Raw genomic sequence first — 12,732 nt, forward strand, 5'->3', positions numbered from 1 at the left:
CCAAAGAAGATCTTGATATGTGTTTTGGTGGGGATGGGAGCGCATAGTGCACTGGCAAATGCTCGAAAAGAATGCTGTGGTCAACAAGGAGCTCTACATTGCCCAGCTACATCGCGAGAATAAGATTATTCAACTGAAAGCACCTAATCGACATGGATAAATCATAGTCCTTCACGACAATGCCAAGCCCCATGTTGCACAAGTCGTCAAAATCTAACTCGAAGAGCTCGAATGGGAGATCCTTCAGCATCCGCCGTATTCTCCGAACCTTGCACTGAACGATTATCAACTTTTCTGCTCTCTATCAAACATATGAAGAGTTACCTTCGACAACAAAGAGGTCCTTAAAAGTGGCTAAACAACTTCTTTGACACCAGATCAGACGATTTTTGGCGGAACGGCATCAAAAAATTGGTTGAGAGGTGGGAAGTGTTTGTAAACAGCAACGGCGAATATATAATTGATTAACATATTGATATAATTATTGTTTTTTGTTCAAATAAAAGTCTTCGGTAAAAACGCTACGAGCTTATTCCCCAACTTAATATATCACGTAGTTTTTTTTCTTCTTTTTTTAAAACTAGTGTTATGTGTAAAGTGGACGTGTTTATTCATCGATTTTGCCCTTTCTCAATACCTATCAACCTTTGGATGAAGAACAATATCTTGGAAAACGACAGATGGACGGACAGAAATGGCTACATCGACTGCTTTCATCATTCTGAGTATTTTGGTATATATGTAAATACATACATAAGTATGTGCCTCTATCGATTCCTTTTCGCTGCTACATATAACCGTTATGTGAACAGAATCATAATACTCTAGTATACAAGCGCGCGCAGGTATAAAGAAATAACGAATTTCGTTAATATCTAACACACAAGCTTTTGTTATTGCATTTCAACTCCAACCTATTGGAAACCCCTACACATTCATACACACAAAGGAAGAAGAAGTATATGTGCATATATCTGCAAAATGGCAATTGGAAAAATGAATTAAGCATTACCCCGGGCCCGCTGCTTATGGCCGAAAAAAACGAGAAAACCAAAACAAAAAAATAATCTGGCAACTATCGAAGCACTGATAGTTTGCAACTCTTTTCAATTAAAAAGTTAATGAAATTGTGCTAGTTTCAACCGCTACGGAACACAAAATCGCACATATTGTACAAAAAAAAAGAAAACAAAAGTTACAATAGTATTGAAAATATATATCTACATATATGTAGGTATGAATTTGCGTTTGTATTACATGAGTAATACAATAAATAAAAGAAAATGCAATAAAAACAGTTTACTATCCAATATCCACTTCAACACGCGCTTTATTTGGCTTTCTCATTCATTTTCCCCGCGCCCGGATAAAAATCAGCAAAATGTTAACAAAAGTCCACACGTAAGCACGCACAAAAAAAGCCTGCTCAGTAAAACATATTTTTGTTTTTAATGTTATTTTCCAGTAAATACTAGCGAGGATGTTCACTTATTACAGCCAGTGATTTCAATGGGTGGGCATAAACAGTAATAACTTTAAAGGTTTGCTACGAAATGACGTTTAAGAAGAAAACAAAATTAAATTCCATTAAAGATACCATAACAGAGTTTTCTCAAAAATCATAAAACAAAAATTGTATAAGTAAATTTCATACATTTCTCTATAGTCGTCTCTAATAGAGAATTATTGAAATGTACTTATACAAGATGGCGCAAAATTAATCATACAATCTTGTTTTTGAATAAGTTTTTTACTAAATTAAAAAACAAAAACGATTTTGAAAGACGCAAATCTTCTTGCATAACTGGCGTTTGGTCTGTCGGGCAACAAGCAGCTAAAATGGGCATCCCTCACAACACACAAACAGTCATAGTTGTAAACAACCAGAGAAAAATGAAACGGTTTTCCATTTCTTCTGTGAATGCCCTGCCTTTTGGAAGCAGAGAATGTCAACCCTGAGCAAACCGCTGTTCGAGAGTCTCGAACAACTATCTGGCTTTGACGTCAAGAACATTACGTCCCCTTAGTATAACAATAGCCTATGTGCTCATAGGCTATTATTTTTTTATTGAATTTTTGGATTCTCCATCGTCGATTTCATATGTGGTCAAAATTTTGTCAAATTCTAGTTCCACAAAGTGGGTCAAAACGTCAGTCAAAAAATAATTAATATTTACAGACATAACGAGATTTGAGTGAGAGCTACTTTCGACAAAAAGTTTGAAATTCATTTTCTCAAAACATCAAAAAATTTATAGGCTATGTTAATACTAAGGGGACGATTATAAGGTTCTTAACCCGCACAGATAGTCAGGCCATAATTAACCGTTAAACAAGTTGGTAGCGAGGATGTGACTACAAAATAGTGCGGAAACGCTAATTGAATTCTGGATGAATCACAACTTTAACCAACCAATCAATCACAGTTGGTATGCCTAGATGCTCCTGAGCAACGACAGGTGGACATTCCCATTACTTTGGACTGATAGCGGCAGACGGTCAGAAATTAAATAGAATAACGAAACCAGCGCAAGGCAAGTCTTGTCGAGACCCTATGCTACCGAGAGGAGTGAACAAGAAAAAACAAAAATGCCAAGCTCACAAATCTTGTATGACACCTTTACTATGCATCGCGGATTTTTATTTTGCCGATTTTGAATAGAGGTTATGTACTTTTGACTAGCCTAACTCCAAACCGGTCTTAATGTGTATTTGTAGATAAGTAATTTGTTGCGAATTGTTAAGCTTGAGCTCCCATAAATGAGGTAATATAGCTTGTTCAATTCCAAGCCAAACTCGTTTGGCTTCAAGTGTTATGCTCAGATATTCGGCATCGTCCAAGTATGGGATTATCGACGCATCGATGAAAATTGAATGATAAGCTGCGTCTTTTAGGGAAAACACCAAATGTGCTGACTTGCTTTTGTTTGGCTTTATTATTTACTTATTAGCCCATATATTTATATGGTTAAGAGTTTCTTGTGGCTTACTCGTTGCGTTTTCAATACTGTAAATTGTTTCGAAATTTTTGCAGTTACTTGCTGATTTGCCGATGGTAGGTCGTGAGTATACAAAAGATATAGCTGAGGACCCAAAAAGCTTCCCTGTGAAACGTCTGCGGTTTGTTTCCTGGTTGGCAAAGGACAAGCCTTTCTGCTCTACAAAACTATATTCGAGTTATTTAAATTTTTATTAATTTTCAGGCTTAGCAATGGGATACCCATGAGGCAAAACTCAACATTTCCGACACCTGCTCTTCTTTGATTTTCATCGAGGCCAAAAAGCTGCCAAAGCCGCCCACGACATTTGCGAAGTGTACGGAGATGGTGTCATAGGCGAGTCAGCGAGTACAGCACAGAAATGGTTTGCAAAGTTCAAAAATGGCGACTTTGACGTCGATGACACGTCCCGCAGCAGAAGACCTTCTGAATTCTATGAAGAACGTCTCAAATCACGTTTGAGGGAGATCGGTCGTCAAATCAGTCGTAAACTGGAGCCATAAATGGACTACGATCATAAAACGATTCTCAAGCATCTTCATTGAATAGGATTTACCGAAAAATTGGGAATCTTAGTGCCTCACGAACTCAACGAAAAAACCGAAAGAAAGTCGCCTTCGAATTGCTTCTTCGCATCTCGCCCGCCATCGAGCAACACGCGGCCGTAAACACCGCTTTTTGTACCGAATCGTCACGAAAGATGAGATATGAAGCCTATATATCAATATGAAGCAAAGAAGGGAATGGGTGGCTCCAAGAGATACACCAAAGCCGAGACTCGAGCTGAATCTTCATGCAAAGAAGATTATAAAATGTGTTTGGTGGGGCTGGGAGGGCATGGTGCACAGGAAAATGTTCCAAAAGAATGCCACGGTAAACAAAGAGCTCTACATTACCCAGCTACATCACATGAATGAGGCTATTCGACTGAAAAGACCTGATCGATATGGTCAAATCATACTGCATCGCGACAGCACCAAGCCCCACGTTGCACAAGTGGTCAAAGCCGCACTTTAAGATTTGGAATGAGAGGTCCTTCAGCATCGGCCCCATTCTCCCGGACCTTACACCGAACGATTATCATCAAACCATATAAAGAGCGTTACCTTCTACAACAAAGAGGTTCTTAAAAACTGACTCAACAACTTCTTTGGCACCAAACCAGGCGAGTTCTGGCGAAACGGCATCTATGGTTGAGAGGTGGGAAGTGGTTGTAAGCAGCAACTGTGAATATATGATTGATTAACTTATTGATATAATTATTGTTTCTTGTTTAAATAAAAGTTTTCGGTAAAATGCCACGAGCTCAGTCCCCAACCAATAGAACACTTTTTAATCCAGGTCATAAGCTATCTGTGTGCAAACTCATGCAAGTCCGTTCAGTCGTTTTCGCGCTTTGTGTCATATTTATGACATTAGTAGGAAGTCTGATGCTTGAAGTACTCGTACCGAGGTTGAAATTCATTTTATTTTATTTTATAGCTCGACTGATTTGTATAAAGGTATTTTAGAAAGAAATGATAATACTAAAGCCTTTTTGCCCATAATAGAATAAAATTTGGAAAGCTAAAATTAAAATAAGGTAAAAATTCATTCATTCACAAATTCGTTGTGGGCTAACTAAAAAAAATTTTTGATTCTTAACGTTTGTATATTAAAATTTTCAGGCTATTCGCCTATTTGTACTGCATGGCATCATACAACTAAGGGCCACCCTAATGTACATATATTTTATGTAAGTATGTTCGTACACACTTGCGAAAAATAGTACAACATTGCAATTTAACACAGTTATCCTGTTTATATCTGCGTGGAAATGGAATTTAATCGATACAAACCAGATTTATACACATTTGTCAATCAAAATGTTTAACATTTTTTTTTTATCGGTGGTTGGATGTATTGCCAGAGGCGCCCAGGATTGTCGATAAAAAAAAAGTTAGCAATACATATTTATATTGCATGTTACGGCAGCAGATACTTCGGCAAACTTTTGAGATACATAAATATTACACATACATATGTACTTATACATGTATGTATAAGTTTGGCAGTAGTCGTAGGTCATGTCGCTTGTGCGAGGTATATCAACTGGGTTTTGGCACAATGTACCCTATGGACATGAAATATAATCATATAGATTGGCCACATACTTCAACTGTTTTTTTGCTATGAAACGGATTTCTTTAAAACCAACTGTCTCCCAATTTAATTCCACGCAAAGAGTCTTTATATGAGAAAAGGTCATAATTTATAATATACAATTACAGATTTTACATACTCACATTGGTGTTGCCATATGTAAACCTACGTGACTATGTTACTATATTTTCTGATCAGAAAACTTTCACGTGGCCATTAAAAATCATCTTTGACTCATATGTTTTGAAGAATCTTTTGGCAGCATCTTTTTTTTCAACCGCATAAGCGACTTTGGCCGAGTTGAACAAAGAGCGCCGGTCGTTTCATTCTAGTGTTGGCCGGCGTCAGTTGAAAACGCCAAGTAAAGCCAAATCCTTCTTCACCTAATATTAGAGAAAGCCTTCCTTTTCCTCAGCTACCACCGGCTGGTACCACATCGAATACTTTCAGAGGCGGAGGGTTTGTATCCATTCGGACGGTATGACCCAGCCAACGAAGCCGCAGGATCTTTATTCGCTGCATTATGTCTATGTCGTCATAAAACTCATACAGCTCATTATTCCATCGCCCACGATTTCTCTCAAACACTCCAAAGGACGCCTCATCAGATGTTGTCAAGCTTCTACTGCACACTAAGCTTTTGCACACTAAGTTTTTTTTTATTAATAACAAAGTATTTTTTATTTGCCGACACAGTCTCCTTTTAGGTCTATAGACTTCGTTCAACGCTATTCTATTTCGCTTATTCCTTCCTAATAATAAGTTTTTCTAAATATGAAAAATAGCCATTCGTTTCTGCAATCACCTCCTCATCTGAATAAAGAACTTGTCTCATCAGGTATTTCAAGTTGGGGAACAAATTGTAGTTCGAAATGTTCGACGGAGCCAAATCTGCAGAAAATGAGGGATGTGAAACTAGTTGGGGCCATTAATTATACTACAACAACTACGGAGGAGTCAACTGATGCGTTGCCGTGCATTTCTTGAAAATCACTCGAGTTCTTCGATTCAAATGAATGTCAAACACAAGGAATTAGGCCGATCTAGCTGAAATTTGGTGTGACTTCTTCCAAGAGATGCTGGTAGCTAAACATAACCTAAATATGCGTCCGTAGTGCTTCTCTCTAACTTTGCTTGGACTTTTCAAATGATCCTCGTAGCTATTATCACTATGTTAATTAGTCGAGGAACCATTTGAACGCGCTTAACTATTCCCTAGGAGACGCCCGAAAATACCAATGGTATGTGGATAATCCAGAAATTATGCAAGTAGATTATACGGCCCCGTTCAGCCACAGCGGCGTGCGGTGAGTGACTACCATTGGGAAATGTGTAGACTCGTATCTCCGTGCATGAAACAGTAAAATGATAATTAGAAAAAGTTGTTTTCTAATAGCGGTCGCCCCTCGGCGGGCGATAACCATCCTTCGAGTGTTTTTTTTGCCATAGAAAATCTCCTCATGAAAAAACCATTTGTCCTTCGGCGTAAAACAGTAGGTCCCGCACACCACAAATAGGAGAAGGGGCTCGGTCAAACACCTAACAGAAGTGTGCGCGCCAACTATGCACTTATTTTAAGATGCACAAATATAATTCATATGATTTGTGGCGTTAAGCACCTCTCCTCTGTAAATCATGTTTTTAGACTAAGTCATTTAAATTTGAAATTAATTGTGTAACTACTTCTAAGGCTTATCTAAAAGTATGATCTGCATTTTATACTTCTAGTCAGTAACCATAGATTTAAATAAATAAATGTAAAGAAATGAAAAAATTAAAAGTTAAGCCAAAAACCGTCCTTATGCCGCACAGCGCCAATTCTAATATACAGCTTAAAATTTTAGAACCAAAATTCAACACAACAAAAAAAATACTTTTGTTCACAAAGTACTTAGAATTCTGTTGTGCTGATTTCATTTCATTCAAAGTAATCTCCATTGTACTATATCTCGAATTGAATTGAAATGGCCTTCTGATTTCCACTTTTTACACGAACGTCGTTAGGTGCGTACTAGCAGGCCAATCGACAAAAATATCAAGAAAATCATGGAGTTGGATCGATATTTGATTGCTCGGGAGCTAAAGACCAGCCATGAAACCGTTTAGAACCGTTTTGCATGACGCTGGTTTCAATGAAACGTTTGATGATGAAGATGATGTGTGAGACCAATTTTTGAAGCGAATGAGATAACTGGCTATGATAAATGACTCACGACAAATGCGAGAACGAAACAAATCGACCAGAGGTGGCCAGAATTGGTGAATAGGATGAATATCGTATTATATCAAAATAAAGTAAAAGTGAGCACATATATTTTGAGGATGCTCCAGAAGCTCAACAAATGCTTCCGTAATCACACATGTTTCCTTTCCCAGCACGCTAGTGTACTTTGTAGGAAAGGCTGGAATGGTGCAATTCACTTGTACGCTGTTAAATAGAACAAAAAGGCACACATCTACACTAAGCAGGGCGCAAACAAATAAAACAACCAACTAACAATCACATCTCTATAAATAAACCAAAGCGTATAAATGTGCCAACGCATACGCCCCTTAGGCTTGCAGGAAATGTATCAGCCGAAGAAGCTCGTGAGCCCCGAAACACAGCATAGAACAACGTACGAGTACACAAACATACTTTGCTCTGGCATACGTAAATGTATTTTATACATATAACAGTATACCTACTTATCGCACATATGTGAGAACAAATGTTATCTGGACTCGTATAGCGTATGCGAGTGTGTTGAATTTGCGGCCGATGCAGAGTGTGATGTTTCGGCAATGCGGGGGCACAAAATTATTTTAATACGCTTTTGGTCTCTAAGTGGGTGGGTTATATGTACATAAGACATATCAAATTTGTTTTTGTTTTTTTGTTTTTTTTTTTTGAGTAACAAATAAAATGTTGTCAAAATTTGATAAAGCCACAGCCACTCTGTGTTGCTGTGTATCTTGATGTAGCGATAGCTTAGAAGAGAAGAGGTGTTATTCCCGTAAAAGATCAATGGTTTCGTTGCTTGTGTGGCACGTAGCGCCATCTTGTTGAAAATAAACGTTGTCCAGATCAATACCATCCAATTCCGGCCTTAAAAAATCATTAATCATCTCTCGATAGCGCAATCCATTCACCGTAACTGCTGCTCCAGCTTCGTTTTCGAAAAAGTAAGTTCCAAAGACTCCGCCGAACCATGAACCGCACCAAACAGTCACACGTCGAGGATAGAGAGGCTTTTCAACAATAACTCTTGGATTTTCTGAGCCCCAGACCCGAAAATTTTGGTTGTTGACGAAGCCATCGAGGTAGAAATGGGCCTCATCACTCAAGATGATTTTTCGATGGAATTCCGGATTATTTTCATGCATTTCAACGACCCAATCAGCAAAGACACGACTTTGTTGATGATCGACCGACTTGAGTTCTTGTGTTAACTGGATTTTATAGAAGCCTTAGGACCCAAATCTTTATGCAAAATATGGTGTTATGACGTTTGTGGAATGCCTATTTCGAAGGAAAGACAAAGAATGGACAAACCTGGGTTTTCCTCAACACTTTCGGCTACAACAGCAATATTTTCGATTTTCGGCTGTTCTTGAGCGACGTGCACGGGTTTTATTATTTACATCACTAACTTATCCCAACAGATCGAATTTTTTTACCAATTTCTGTATTGCGGTCCGACGAGGTGCTTCACGATGACCCAAAAAGGTTCGAGTTTTACGAACCGTCTCTGCCAAATTTTCACCATTTTTATAATGAATTTTAATAATTTCAGTGCGTTGCTTAAAAGGGTGTCGTTCCATTTTTAGTAATGAAGTAGTTTCTACTTGTCACTTTGTGACATCTACCGAAATAGCGGGATATTACAAATAACACCACCTGTTATGTCTGGACTAATATCTGATAATGAAAACTCTTTAGCAAACAGATACTTTTATGTAAAATATGGAGACAAATACTCTAATATTTAACTCATGGCAGCCAGGGTACCTCAAGGCATTGTACTAACTGTAAAATGTACAGGCAACTGTTTTCCAAACTGAAATTTTCGCCGTTCCGAAGGTAGCAGAATTGATAGTTGAGAAGAGATGGAGCAGGAAACAGATTGTAAGCCTTAGTGGCAGGCAGACTGCACTAAAACTCTGGAGCACTCAAAGCAAACCTCAAAGATTCTTCAAGAATGTAAGAAGTAGCTTAGTGCTGTTGCAAGACCGAATGAACTTGTACTTGTATGGGTTCCAGATTAGCGCACTGTTCAAGGAAACAACTGCGGATCAGCGGTTACCCTACAGTGACCAGATATTGGAATCAGTTCTACAAACAAATTATCGGAATCAGTTCTACAATAATCGCAAATTAGTTCAGCGCTTATGTATACAATTTCCATAAACAGATATGGTCCAGTCTAAAACGCTGCAGAACTGCAAAATGTTTTGTGACAAGCCCGAACAGAAAACTGTCGAACTTTCTTCTACAACTTGGTAAAAAACACGTTGGCTTGATGGTCGGATTAATACAGGACACAACCCATGGGGTCAGCATATGCCGCTATTGGAATCACTGAGGTCCCGATTTGGCTGTACTGCTTAGAAGAGGCGTTTAGTACTGAGTATTTTCTGACTTTGCAAGAGCAAGTCTACGAATTTTGGGTTCTCATGTTATGAGGATGAGTAAAATTCGTTCTCTCAAACTGGAGTATATATTCAGATTTCCCAAAGAATCTGGAAACTGCTCACAGGACTAGCTATCTCTGTTTTATTATTTCTCCTTCTCTTCCCGAAATACTCACTATGAGCACGAATGATGACGACATACTCATTCATCAGAATTTATTGATATAGGAGTGATGACGAAATATTCAGTTAACAATAAATCGTCTTAAGTGAGTATTTCGTCATCATTCGTATTCAAAGAAAATTATCAAGTGGTTTGTTAATATTTGGCCATTAATCGTGTGGATAAAAGCCGAAATTCACAAAATCCAAATTAAAAATTGTACCACAAATTCTCCCAAAAAAATTTTTTTAGACATAAATATTTTAAGTATTTAAACTGCTAATAGTTAACCATTTTTTTATTTTGTTTTCTGTTCATTTTCATAACAATTGGTTATTTTTGTTTTAAATATGCGAAAATAAAACAATTCCTGGCATTTTTTAAGTATTTTTGCCCATCCGTATTGTTGAAATATTGCACTGTGCGTTGATTGAAAAGCTGTTATTCAAAGGGATGCAGTTCATTCCCATGAAAGATTTAAGTGCCAAATGTGGTTATGTGGTTTTCTGGGTTATGCGGTGACGCACAACCGCAATTCTTGTTACACTTTCGGTGCCGAATGCGGCCTGGATGCAATGTGATTGTGGAGGCTAGGCGACTTGAGTATTGCAAGCTTTTCCATTGAATACTCGGCAACATAATATTACGTCGGAAATGTTTGTTTGACTTTGTTTGTACGATTGTATGTGTGTGAGTGTATTTGAAAAACCAACCAGTCGGCCACTTTAATTAAAAAGTGAGCAGCAATGCTGTCAAGCAATGCTCCAACATCCATCGCAGACATCCCGGAAATTTTACATTGCTGTAGAGTAGCGCAGACATGGGCGTAGTGCACCCCGCTCATAACCACCACTAACGACGGTGCTAGCGCTTTTATGAAAACCCTTTGTTTTTTTAAACCATTTTCTTAATATGTACTACTACTCTTCTAGGTGGTAGTGCAAGATTCTTTGCAGATATTGGTTTTAAAACTATTTCCACTAAGCCTGGCATAGAATGGTAAGCGGCGGATTGTTAACTAAAATCTGCACATTCGGTTCAGCTTTGGCCTTTGCAAAAAATTTAGCTTCAGCTTGACTCTAGAAACTTCACGCCATTGGGTATAATCTTAGCAGATTCGGATTCTACACGAAATTTTAAGGAAAAAATGTGCACTAGAGCTAGGTTATGTTGGGCTTGGCCGATCCTCTAGATCCCGCTATGTGATATCAAGAGTTTGAATGCAGAGTTTAGGAACTTTAAATTTTGTTTTGAATACACAATTTAGATAGGCTGCTAAGTTCTTGATCTGCCACACTTTCTAAGGTTTAAAAGGATGCTGAACCTAAACAGTTTGTTCGGGTTTTGTTTCGCAGAATGTAGGGCAGGGGCAGAGTAGGTGTTCCAGAGTTCCTCTCACGTTGACTTCGAGACATATTGAGCCTGTATCGCTCTGCACTAGCTTCAGTTTGGCCGCGTACTATGGAGTGAGGCAGTGTCCCGTCAGTAACCCTACTACAATTTTACACCTTTTCCTGGGAAGAGTTAAAATATTGTTTGACATTGTGCCTGCATGAGCTGGTTGTCTTCCATGGGGAGTTCGCTTCTTGAATCGTTGCTGCTTCTATATCCAGCCGTAGCTTGCAGAGAGGTGGTTGTATACTGGGAAGATTTGTCCTTGCTTTGCCTAGTATATCCATTTTCTCGTATCCTCCAATTCCCTTATGTCCCGAAAAGTAGTAGATGATGGTTTCTTTCTCAGTTCCTAGCTCATCTTTCCTGTTCCGGCATTGTCGTACGCAGTGTGAGTTTGTCGTTACAGCTGATATCGCTTTAATGGCTGCCAATGGCTCTTAATGTAAAAGTTTATTTGAGAGTTCAGAGGAGTGCTCTTTATGGCCCTTCTGCCATTCGTCCTTTTCCTTCTTTTAGGTTTGGTTCCCTGTTGAAATTAGCGTGAGGAATAACGTAGTCCGAGTTAGCGTCTAAACCTCTGCACATCCGACTGTGGCCATATGGCTTTTGCACTGGTTGTGCTGTTGTCAATAGCCTATGTGCAGACTTCTTTGCAAATCATAGCTCTAAAGTCGTTTTCGAGCTCTCAAAATGTTAAAAGAAACTCTCCTTAACTAATACATGCGCATTTCTTTTCTGCTTCCTGCTAACAAACAAAATTTCTTAACTTCACATGGCAATTAAATAGTTGGGCAGCCCAAAAAACATCAAAGTGAAAGAATGATCTCTGCAAAAAGGAGTCTAGCTTTTGATATATAATATAAAGACCTCTGACATTTTTCACAATCGGGGTAAGTAGTTCCAGTGTTTTTGTAAACCATATTTACTTGTTTGATTTTAAGCTTTTAGAGCGTTTAGAACATTTTACCACTGCCCTTTCAATGGCCTTCTTTAGCATTAGAAATTGCAGTAAGATACACGGTGCATACGGCAGCTGAGAGCAGGCTAATATGCGGCTACAAATTCCCAAAGCTATTATTTTTCTTTCTGCTCTTTGCCAGATAAGACTCAAGAAATGAAAAGACATAAAATTCTTGCCGCCATGTACGCAAATCACAATGATTTAGAAATCTCTAGTTTGTTTAAGTGCGGCCGTTCATTCGTTCATAAGGTTCATCGTGAATTGGAAGCATCAGGTAGCAGTGCAGAATCTGTTGCAAAACGCGAAATACACGAGGAACCTTCTGACGCTGTCCGATCTGCAAGCGATTATTGACGAGGACCCTTCAAAATCAATGAGAGTCCTTGCGACGGAGCTTTAAGCTTCACAGATTCTTATCCGTCAAATTGTCGATGAAGATCTCCGATATAAATCCTGCC

Source organism: Anastrepha ludens, chromosome 4 (assembly GCF_028408465.1).
Source record: "Anastrepha ludens isolate Willacy chromosome 4, idAnaLude1.1, whole genome shotgun sequence".
Classification (NCBI taxonomy): Eukaryota; Metazoa; Arthropoda; class Insecta; order Diptera; family Tephritidae; genus Anastrepha; species Anastrepha ludens.